Consider the following 12382-nt stretch of genomic DNA (forward strand, 5'->3'; position numbering starts at 1 on the left):
GGGTTGCCGGCGTTTTTGACAAACACGCCTTCACATTCTCAAGTTGGCAACGTGGGTTACCTTCTAAGGCTGCTAAGCTTCGCAGGCGTTGCTAGAAAACACGCCTTCACCTTCCCCAAGTTGGCAACGTGGGTTATGCCTCCCAGGGAGCCAAATTTTAGCAAGGGCGTTGCCAACTTGGATTCCAAGTTGCCAACGTGTTTAGTTTCTGAGGTTCCAAATGAAGCCAGCTTTTGAAGCTTCAAACGAATGCCAATCCCATACTATAATATATGGTTGGAAAGCTGTTGATGTCTACTTTCAAATGCCGTTGGAATCACCTCATTGGGAGTTTTGTAGCTCAAGATATACTCCATTGAAGGAGGTAAGGTCAGGCTGTCCAGCTCACCAGCGTTTTTGGCAAACACTCCTTTGTTCTTTCAAGTTGCCAACGTGCTAACTTATGCTTCCTAGCTCCAAGCATTTCTGCGTTGTTGATGAGCACGCCAATGCATTCCCAAGTTAGCAACGTGCTCTTCATTCCCAAGGTTGCCTAGCTTGCTTGTATGATGCGTTGCAAAGGAACACGCCTTCAGAACTTGGCGTTGGCAACGTGCATCTCCCTTTCCTGGGCCAAGTCTTCTATTCAGCATTGTTTGTCTGCGTTGTCCTCAAACACGCCCCTCATCTCTAGGCTGGCAACGTGCTCGAGGCTCTGGACTAGCTCCCCAAGGTTGCTTGCTGCGTTGCCAAGGAACACGCCTTCAGAATTTGGCGTTGGCAACGTGCTTCACACCCTTCCTACCCAAGCCTTCTTGCTGCTGGAGTTGTCACCAAACACGCCTTTGTTGGTGGCGTTGGCAACGTCCAAATGAGCTTTCCAAGTTGCTTGGCGTTGCCTTCAAACACTCACCCTTTCTCCAAGTTGGCAACGCCAACAACTCCTCTTCTTCTTGCCCAGTTTGCTTCATTCTTGCTTCAATGCTTTCTTGTTTCATCACCTATCATTAACCAAGGAAACATCCTCAAAGTCTTGCCATCTTATGCAATGATTTTCAAGGAAATCATTCACATCAACTTGTTTATAAACTTCTTGAATATTTGCATGAGTTTGGCCAACATTTACCTTGTTCTTGGTGTCTTAATGCATGGAGGTAAAACTCATCAAAATGCTTGTTTATTTCAAAGAAAGTGAATGAAATTAAGCTAAAACTACTTAAACTAACTAGCTAATATAGAAAATATGCAAACGCATCAACACCTTCATTGGTTGGGTGTTTAACACCACTTTATCCCCTGGTGAAAAGCCTTCAGTAGGGATCTTCTTATTTCTCCAACTTCTTGGCCTCTTCTTCTTTTTTTTCTCAAGAGATACTCCCTGCCTTGGTGGTTCTTTATCTGAGATGTTGAATTTCTCATCTGGGGGTTTTGGATCTAGTTCCTCCTTGACTTCTTTGGTTTGTTGCACCATCTCTACTGCTTTCAAGCATGGATTTAGAAGTCTTGGAGTTAACTCATTGACTGCCTCCTTCAAACTTTGATCTCTTGCCTTATCCTTCATAAAATCTTCTTCTTGAGTAGGCTCATGCAAGGTTTTAAAAACATGGAATGCTAGGTGCTCATCATGCACTCTCAGCAACAATTCTCCTTTTTCAACATCTATCAATGCTCTGCCCGTAGCTAGGAAAGGCCTCCCCAGGATGATTGGAGTGTTAGGGTCCTCTTCTATATCTGAGATAACAAAGTCAGCAGGGAGAAAGAATTTTCCCACTTTTACCAACACATTCTCCACAACTCCCAGTGCTTGCTTAATGGATTTGTCAGGCATTTGGAGAACTATTCGTGTGGATTTCAGCTCAGAAATTTGAAGTTTCCTCATTAGAGATAAATGCATCAAGTTTATGCTTGTACCGAGGTCACAGAATGACTTCTCAATTGTTATGTTTCCTATGGTGCAAGGTATGTAAAAACTCCCAGGATCATCTTTCTTCTCTGGCAACTCTCTTTGGAGGATATCACTACATTCCTTTGTCATCTCAACAATCTGTCCTTCCTTCAGGGATTTTTTCTTTGTCAGTACTTTCTTCATGAATTTGGCATATAGTGGCATATGTTCAAGTACTTCCAAGAAAGGAATATTGATGCTGAGCGTCTTGAATATGTCCAGGAATTTTGAATATTGCTTATCCTCATTTTCTTTTTTAAACCTCTGAGGGTATGGAAGTTTGGGGACACAAGGATTCACTTCTTCCCTCTTCTCTTGTAGTTATGATTCAAGGATGTTCTTGTCTTCCTTTGAGATTTGTGCCTTCTTAGTTGTCTGATCCTTTTCACTTTTCTCCTCTATTTCTTTTTGTGGAACTTCTCTGTTGTGTTCTTCTTGATTGATGGCTTCCTTCTCCCTAGTCTCTTCACTTTCCACTATAATTGCTTTGCACTCCTCCCATTTTGTGGCTTTTCCTTTGTTCCTTGGATAGTCTTCAGTGGTACTGGGGGATGCATTTTGTTGCTTCTCACCCAACTCTGAAACTTGCCTAGCCATTTGCCCCACGTGTCTCTCAAGGTTTCTGATTGAGGTCTCTTGGTTTCTGAATGCCAGGGCCTGATCTTTCCTTGCAGCCTCCTGATCTTGTCTAGCCATCTCTTGATTTTTCATGAGTTTCTCCATCATTTTCTCTAGACTTGAGATTCTTTGAGAGTCTGGATTTGGTTGTGGTTGTGTGAAATGAGATGGTTGTTGCTGGAAGTTGTTTGAATTAATTATGGGGGTACTTTGTGGGTGGGATGTGGATGTAAAAAAGTTGTTCTGGTGGTTTTGTGAGATGTTACAGGGTTGGTGATATGTGTTTTGTGAATTTTTGAATTGGTTAGTATTATTGGATGAATGGTTATGGTTGTTTGTGTTGCTGAGGCTGCCAGAGTTGAAGTCCCTTTGTCCTTGATTCTGATGCTCACCCCACCTTGAATTAGAATAAGTCTTCCAGAGTGTCTTGTGTGCATCACCATGAAAATTGTGTTGAGATGAACTTGAAGTGTTATTCATGCATTGCACCTGCTCAGGGCTTTGTTGCTCATAATTGAATGTCCCAAAACGTTTTTCAAATTGCTTCCACCCATGTGAGGTTTGAGATTGGCTTTGTGTATTTACTGCAGCGATTTGTAGTCCATCAATTTTTTTAGACATCTGCTCAAATTGTTGCTGAATTTGTTGAGCCATCACTTTGAAGATGGTATCCACACCTTCCAGCTCCAGTACACCCCTTCTCTGGGTTGGTTGGCGTTGTCTTTGATAAGCAAAGAAGTATTGATTGTTTGCCACCATCTCTATAAGGTTTTGGGCTACCTCTGCTGTCTTTATTAGCTGCAATGAACCTCCTGCTGAATGATCTAATGCTTCCTGAGCTTTCTGGGTCAACCCTTCATAGAAGTTTTGGAGTTTATCCCATTCACTAAACATTTCTAGGGGACACTTCCTGATTAAGGCCTTATATCTCTCCCAGGCATCATACAGCGACTCTCCATCCACTTGAATGAATGTTTGCACCTCTGTTTTAAGCTTGATGACCCTCTGAGGTGGGTAGAACTTGGCGATGAATTTGCTCACCAATTCATCCCAATTGTTGATGCTCTCTTTGGGAAAGGTTTCCAGCCGTTGAGTAGCATTGCCCCTCAAAGAAAATGGGAATAGAAGTGATTTGTAAATGTCAGGGTGAACCCCATTTGTCTTGACCGTTTCACAAATCCTTAAGAAAACAGACAAATGTTGGTTGGGGTCTTCAAGAGGGCCACCTCCATAAGCACAATTATTCTGCACCAAGGTGATTAGTTGAGGCTTCAACTCAAAGTCATTTTCCTGAACATTTGGGGTGAGGATGTTGCTCCCATAATGTCTGGGGTTGGGGATAGTGTAAGAGGCCAACACCCTTCTTACAGGCTGGGTATTGTTGCTCACTCCCTCTTCACGCACCTCAGCCTCCATGACTTGCAACAATCACAAACAAACCAAATGAAACATGGACATTCTAGTGCCAGAATGTGGTTAGAGGGTTAAGTGACACAATGTGTCAAACAGTTAATGCGCTTAGTAAAAATAAAGAAAAAAAAAGAAAAAAATGCTTAATCTAGACCACCACGTTACTTAATCATTGTCAATCTATTTCAATCCCCGACAACAGTGCCAAAAACTTGATGTGTGGAAAACGATCCAACACAAAACTCACCGGCAAGTGTACCGGGTCGCATCAAGTAATAAAACTCACGGGAGTGAGGTCAATCCCACAGGAATTGAAGGATTGAGCAATTTTAGTTTAGTGGTTGATTTAGTCAAGCGAATCAAGTATTGGTTGAGTGATTTTGTATCCAACAGTAAGTAAATAGCAGGAAATGTAAAGGGAGAGGGATGAATTGCAGAAATTAAAGAGAACTGAAAGTAAAGTTGCTAAATCTTAAAGAACAAGAAATTAAATGACTGAAACTTAAAGTGCAAGAAATGTAAATTGCAATGACTTAAAGTGCAAGAAATATAAATTTCTTGAAAGGAAAAGGGATTTGAGGACTGGGAATTCAGAATTTAAGCATGGGAAATTAAATTGCAACAATTAACTAAGCAGGAGATGAGTTGAAATTGACTATATCTCAAACAGAAAATGGAAATTTAACTGCATCAGTGGTTCAGCAGAAGAACCAAAAAGAAAATTAGATCTCAGGACTCCAGAGACTAGATAGCAGAGTCTAGATCTCAATTGCCTTCCTAGATACAAGTTCACAAAGCAATTAAAGAGAAATTAAAGATTGCAGCAATAAAGGAAATGGAATTTAACTCAATTATGCAGTAGGAAAATCAAAGAGATCTTAAATGGAGATTGAGACAGAAGTTCCTCAATTCTTCACACTCAAGACTCAAACCAAAACCAGTAAAGAAAACAAAAGGATCAGAGGAAGAAGAAGTGAATTCTTTCCTCCAATTCTCAAGCTAATTGCAGAAAAACAAAAAAATGGAAAGTGAGCTCTCAAGTTGACTAAGGATGAAAATTAAAAAGTAAAAGTCCTGTCTTCTAATTCTAACTAAAACCTATTTATACACTTTCTATTTTGGATCTAAGAATTTTGAGTGGGCTTGAATGATGGGTGAAGAATTGAATTAAATTGGATTGTTGAGTGAAATTCAGCCCATCTTGCTCCCAGGAGGCTGCTCTGCTCTTGTGGATAGCAGAGCAGTGAAGCTTAGCATGGGGATCCAATTAGCGCGCCAAGTGTGGGAGGGGCATCAGGATGCTGCCCTGCCCTTGTGGAGAGCAGGGCAATGGTGTCATGGTGCGTGCCTTGCTTCCCTGCCCGTGCGTCCAAGCTGCGCGTGCCCAAGCTCCTTGCCGTGCCAAATTGTGCGTGCCATGCACCAAGGAATGCTGCTCTGCGCTCCTTGTGGGCAGCGCAAAGCTTTCCTTGTTCTTGGATGAGGTCCCAAGTTCGAAACCTGGCTGAAGGCATGCTGAGCTTTTTCTTCTTGGCACATGATTCACGCCTAAGGCTTGGCTGCCTAGAGGTCTTGTGTTCGATCCTTAGAGGTAGCCTTTTAGCCAAATGTGGCTCATTTTCCTTTGTGTGTAGTGCTACTTCCTTCCCTCTTGAGCTTGGGTTCGAAACCCTTGGGTGGCTCTTGGAGTTGATTTTTCTTGAATTTTTTCATGAGGAGCCCGAAATTGCTCTTGAGGAGGGCAGGGCAGAATTTTTCCTTCACTTGTTTCTTGGCCTAGAATTGTCTCCGCCCTCAAGGAGGGTAGGGCAGTGAAGCCTTGAATGCTTGGTTCATTGTTGTGCTCCCTTGGAGGGCAGTGTGCTCTTGTGGAGAGCAGTGTGGCTTCCTTCCTTCCATGCGCCACACTTCTTCTTCTTTTGCCACACTATTTTCTTCCTTTGGCCACATCACTTCTTAAGCCACGCTTCCTTCTTCTCTTCTTTTCTTCCCCTACAAATAATCAAAACAACCAATCAAAGTATCACCAAATTCACAAGGTTCATAAATCATTCAAAAATCAATTAAATTTAGCTTGAATCTCATGATTTAGTATTGATGAGCGGATAATTTATACGCTTTTTGGCATTGTTTTTAGTATGTTTTTAGTATATTTTAGTTAGTTTTTATTATATTTTTATTAGTTTTTAGTTAAAATTCACTTTTCTGGACTTTACTATGATTTTGTGTATTTTTCTGTGATTTCAGGTATTTTCTGGCTGAAATTGAGGGACCTGAGCAAAAATCTGATTCAGAGGCTGAAAAGGACTGTAGATGCTGTTGGATTCTGACCTTCCTGCACTCGAAGTGGATTTTCTGGAGCTACAGAAGCCCAATTTGCGCGCTCTCAACTGCGTTGGAAAGTAGACATCCTGGGCTTTCCAGCAATGGATAATAGTCCATATTTTGCCCGAGATTTGATGGCCCAAACAGGCGTTCCAAATCAGCTCAAAACTGCCCGGCGTTTAACGCCGGAACTGGCACAAGAATGGGAGTTAAACGCCCAAACTGGCACAAAAGCTGGCGTTTAACTCCAAGAGAAGTCTTTACACGAAAATGCTTCAATGCGCAGCCCAAGCACACACCAAGTAGGCCCGGAAGTGGATTTTTATGTCATTTACTCATCTTTGTAAACCCTAAGCTACTAGTTCTCTACAAATAGGATCTTTTGCTATTGTATTTTCATCTTTTTGATCACTTTAGATCTTGAGATCATCTTTGGATGTCTAGTTCTTAGATTATGGGAGGCTGGCCATTCGGCCATGCCTAGACCTTGTTCTTATGTATTTTCAACGGTGGAGTTTCTACACACCAAAGATTAAGGTGTGGAGCTCTGCTGTACCTCGAGTATTAATGCAATTACTATTGTTCTTCTATTCAATTCGGCTTATTCTTGTTCTAAGATATCACTTGTTCCTCAACTTGATGAATGTGATGATCCGTGACACTCATCATCATTCTCACCTATGAACGTGTGCCTGACAACCACCTCCGTTCTACCTTAGATTGAGTGGATATCTCTTGGATCCCTTAATCTGAATCTTCGTGGTATAAGCTAGAATTGATGGCGACATTCAAGAGAATCTAGAAGGTCTAAACCTTGTCTGTGGTATTCTGAGTAGGATTCAAGGATTGAATGACTGTGATGAGCTTCAAACTCGCGATTGTGGGGTGTTAGTGACAGACGTAAAAGAATCACTGGATTCTATTCTGACATGATCGAGGACCGACAGCTGAATAGCCGTGCTGTGACAGAGCACGTTGAACATTTTCACTGAGAGGATGGGAGGTAGCCACTGACAACGGTGAAACCCTACATACAGCTTGCCATGGAAAGGAGTAAGAAGGATTGGATGAAGACAGTAGGAAAGCAGAGAGACGGAAGGGACAAAGCATCTCCATACGCTTATCTGAAATTCTCACCAATGAATTACATAAGTATCTCTATCTTTATTTTATGTTTTATTCATAAATCATTCATAACCATTTGAATCTGCCTGAGTGAGATTTACAAGATGACCATAGCTTGCATCCTACCAACAATCTCCGTGGGATCGACCCTTACTCGCGTAAAGTTTATTACTTGGATGACCCAGTGCACTTGCTGGTTAGTTGTGTGAAGTTGCGATAAAGAGTTGAGATTGCAATTGTGCGTACCATGTTGATGGCGTCATTGATGATCACAATTTCATGCACCAAGTTTTTGGCGCCGTTGCCGAGGATTGTTTGAGTTTGCACAACTGACGGTTCATCTTGTTGCTTAGATTAGGTATTTTTCAGATTTTTAAGAATAAATTCTAGTGTTTCAAGGTGATGTTCTTATCATCACCAAAGCTGATTGATTCTCATCAATTTAGCTCTTGAATGCAATGTCCTACTGAAGCTTGGCTAGCGATGTCTAATTTCTTTAGACTGAAGCTTTAGACTAACATTGCATGATTCCTGGAATTCTTATTAAAAATTTTGAATCTTTTTATTTTCTTTTCCACATAAATTTTCGAAAAAACCAAAAAAAAATTACAAAATCATAAAAAAACCAAAAATATTTTATGTCTCTTGTTTGAGTCCAGTGTCTCATTTTAAATTTGGTGTCTTGCATGCATTGTTTATTTGATCTTAGTTTCATTTTGATTATTCCTCATTATGAAAAATCCAAAAAAATTTTTAATTTGTGTCTTTTCAAGTCAATAATACAGAGAATTGAAGATTCAGAACATACAGCAGAGGAATTACACAGAAAAAGCTGGGCGTTCAAAACGCCCAGTGAGGAAGAAAGTGGTGGTTGTTTGATTCAAATATAACATGCAATTCCACTCTAAATTGCTTACTTATAGTGCAAGAATGTGCATAAAAACTAGTGAAACAAGTGAAATTAGCTTGAAAAATGGGCATATGATGACTTGTCATCAGCGATCATCTTGTATTCTTCCCACCTTACTTTCTTTGTTTCTCCCCTTGGGTTCTTCTCTGTGTCACTTAGGAAACTATCAACATGTTTAGGAAAATGTTGAGAAAGATATCCCACTTGGGACTCCATCCTTTTGATGTTTTCCCCTTGGTTTTTTATATTGGCTCGCACTTCATCCTTGAACACTCTGTTGTCTTGGACTTCTTTGCATATGTCTTCAAGTAGAGCCTCAATTTTGGAAAGTCTATCCTCGGTTGGTGATGGTGGGTTGAGATTAGGTAGTTGAGAAGGGTGATTAGGTGGGTGTTGATAGGATCTCTGTGAGGTATGTTGGTAAGTTGCATTGTTGTTGGGATCGTGGTTGTGGCGTCTCTGGTCTTGGCCTTGGTCTTGTTGATTTCCCCATCCAAAGTTAGGGTGATTTATCCATCTAGAATCATAAGTTTTGGAGTATGGATCATGGATCTGCCTGGGTGAGTTTCCAACATAATTGGCTTGTTCCCATTCACCTTCTCCTTCTACATTCACTCCTTCTTGAGCTGGTGATGAAGTGATGACTGCTGCAACTTGGTTTTCTTCTACCTTCTTGGTAAGATCTGCTAGTTGCTTGGTGATCATCTTATTTTGAGCCAGCAATGCATCCATGTGGTTCAGCTCCATTACTCCTCGAATGTTGCTTCTTTTGGAAGCATAGAAGTAGTCATTATCAGCTACCATTTCAATGACATCTATTGCTTCTTCAATGGTTTTTTTCTTGTTTAGAGAGCCCCTTGATGAATGGTCTATAGCCTTCTTTGACTCGTAAGAAAATCCTTCATAGAAAATGTGAAGTTGAACCCATTCATTGAACATGTCTGGTGGGCATCTTCTTGTTAAGTCCTTAAACCTCTCCCATGCCTCATAGAGACTTTCGCCATCTTGTTGCCTAAAAGTTTGCACCTCGGCTCTTAGCCTATTAATTCTCTGAGGAGGGTAGAATCTTTCCAAAAATGTGTTCACCACATATTCCCAATTTGTTAAGCTTTCCTTCGGAAAGGAGTCTAGCCACTTGGATGCTTTGTCCCTTAGTGAAAAAAGGGAACAAAAGCAGCCTATAGACATCCGGATGGACTCCATTAGACATCACAGTGTCACATATTCTCAGGAAGGTGGTTAGATGTTGAGGTGGGGTCTTCTTGGGCACTTCCTCCAAATGAGCACTTATTCTGAACAAGGGTGATGAGCTGGGGTTTTAATTCAAAGTTGTTGGCATGTATGGTATGCTTTTGGATGCTACTTCCACAATTTCCAGGGTTTGGATTGATGTAAGAGCCTAGAACTCTCCTCTCTTGCCCAGCATGATTTACAGGGTCTTTTCTAGCATGGTTGTGGGCTTCTCCTTCATGGTTGTTTTCCAAGTTCTCCTCCATGTTTGTTTCAAAGTACTCTTTCTCTTCCTCAGCACCAACAACTCCTTTCCCTCTTGCTTTCCTCCTCAATCTACGGAGGGTCCTCTCAGGTTCCGAATCAAAGGAAGTTGAAGCTCCGTTTCTTCTTCCTGTCATACAACTAATAGAGCACACAGCAAAAAATAAAATGAAGTGATTATTCTTGTTAGAGTGATTGTTAGTGTGAGTGGTGCAAATTATCAAACAGTTAGTGGGTTAGTGAGCAGAATTGTAGATAATAACAAAGAAAACAAGAAAACAACGAGGGGTGAGGGGATGAGGAAGAAACTAAAGAAACTGAAGATAAATGACTAGATAAAATAAACAAATAAAAGAAAAATGCTCAGTCTAGTGAACTTTCAACTTAATCATTGTTGGTACAAAATCAATCCCCAGCAACAGCGCCATAAACTTGATGCACAAAAACTTATCTTTCAACAAATTTCCCTTCGGCAAATATACCAAATTATCATCAAGTAAAAACTCACAATTAGTTGGAAGAGTATGCTAGTTGAGCTAAACAGAAGGTAGTTGGTATTGCAGGAAATTAAATGGCAAGAAAGTAAATGGCAGAAAAAAAAGTGCAGAATCTTAAATGGGTATTTGGGGAGATGAACATATAAATGAATGGCAGAAAGTAAAGAGAATGGATAAGATTAGAAATGGGGAATTCATTGGGCTTAGGAGATGTTGCATTCTCCGGATCAAGTTCATTCTCATCTCTTCCTCAATCAATGCATTCATTGATCTCCTTGGCAATCTTAATTGATTGGATCCCAATTCCTTGGCAATCCAATCTCTCTAAGCTTGAACAATTGCCCAATTCCTTGATTTAATTGCTCATGGGAAGAGATGAAGTGTGGTCACTGATTATACCACATGTATTTCCAAATCAAAGTGTTGGGAGGATTACATGTCACTATATCCGCCCAGACCCCAATTTGGTCCAACATGAGAAAGCATTTCTAGCATGATCTCCTCATCCCTTTTCCAAGGCTCAGAGGAGATCCAATTATGGAGAGTTTCTTTTCCCAGACAACTAACCAATTGAATTAAGATTGAAAGCTTTCTAGCAAATCAAGAGAAAAGAAAGAGGAAGAAGAATGAAAACTATAATTGATTCATCAAATTAAAACAGAGCTCCCTAACCCAATGAAAGGGATTTAGTTGTTCATGGCTCTGGAAATGAAAAATGGCAGAAAAGAATACATGCTGAGCGAAAAGTGCAGAAAAGTAAATATACAGAGGGTAGTTCTCCAAAGTGCCAAGCTTCTCTATAGTTCAAAACTACTCCTATATATACTACTCTTCTTGACCTTCTAGTGAGTTCTTCAAGTCATGGATGTGGGCCTTAGATCTTGAGTTGAAGAAAATACCATCTTCAGTGGGCTCAGCTTGCAGAAAAGTGTGAGTTAGGCATGGGCGTTAGTTAGGACGTTAGTGGCGTTGACGGTAAGTGAAAATGTGGGTTCGAGAACGTTAATGGCAATCACCTTTCTCACTAACGTTCCAACCCCAAAATGGTCCACGTTAACTTCAACGTTAGTAGCACTAACGTGACCACTAACGTTGCCTCTTGATCCTTCGCAAACGTTATTGGGAATCACCTTTTCCAATAACTTTGCATTGTGCCCCCTTTCCCCACGTTTGAGTTCACGCTAACTAGGTTAATGTGGCTCTTAACGTGGACATGCCTAAGCTTCGAGAGCGTTAATGACACTTACCTTTTTCACTAACGCTCCAAACACCCCTCCTCTCCACGTTAGAGTTCACGTTAACTAGGTTAACATGGCCACTAATGTGGTAGTGAATGCCATCTCCAATGTTAGTGACAAAGGTGAGTGTCACTAACGTTGGCTCATCATGCTTAGCTCCACGTTAACTTTCACGTTAGCGGTCTTAACGTGACCACTAACGGGGGCAATGTTGGCTAGATCCAACATTAGTGACAAAGGTGAGTGTCACTAACGTTAGCATTGTGTTCCCCTTCCACGTTAGAGTTCACGTTAACTAAGTTAACGTGACTCTTAACGTGGCCAATTGCCAATTTGAAGCGTTAGTGGTGTTCACTTTTACCACTAATGCTGGAGCTTCCTTTTTCTCTACGTTAACTACCACGTTAATATAGTTAACGTGGCAATTAACGTGGACTTATGATGGCTTCGCAAGCGTTATTGGTGGTCACCTTTTTCATTAATGCTACAAGCTTGTCCCTATTCCACGTTAGTGGTAACGTGACTGCTAACGTGGCTTCTTCTTGCTTCCTTTGTCCTGAAATCAAGCAGATAAAGTGCATCAAAGCTCTAGCCCAAGTCATGAGATTATGCATCATCAATTTGTCATTCAATCCTTGCAAAATCCTAATAAAATCATGTAAAATTCACAATAGTTGCTTGAATCAAGGTGTAAATGTATTTTTATCCAAAACTTGCCTTATTTACTAAGAAAATGTATGAAACTATCCTAAAATAGTAAAGAAAAGGTCAGTGAAACTGGCCTAGATGCCCTGGCATCAGCTTACCAAAGCTTGATCTATCTATTATGTAAGGATGCAGG

At 40.8% G+C, this 12382-nt stretch overlaps 1 non-coding gene across 1 annotated transcript; it reads left to right on the forward strand.

The window, feature by feature from the left end:
* The first annotated feature begins 9246 nt into the window (after nt 1–9246).
* Nucleotides 9247–9353, forward strand: LOC112798442 (small nucleolar RNA R71). The gene has a single exon (XR_003200053.1). It is a non-coding gene; the product is annotated as a small nucleolar RNA R71 (small nucleolar RNA).
* The last annotated feature ends 3029 nt before the right edge of the window (nt 9354–12382 follow it).

This window comes from Arachis hypogaea, chromosome 4, assembly GCF_003086295.3.
Source record: "Arachis hypogaea cultivar Tifrunner chromosome 4, arahy.Tifrunner.gnm2.J5K5, whole genome shotgun sequence".
NCBI classification, from domain to species: domain Eukaryota; kingdom Viridiplantae; phylum Streptophyta; class Magnoliopsida; order Fabales; family Fabaceae; genus Arachis; species Arachis hypogaea.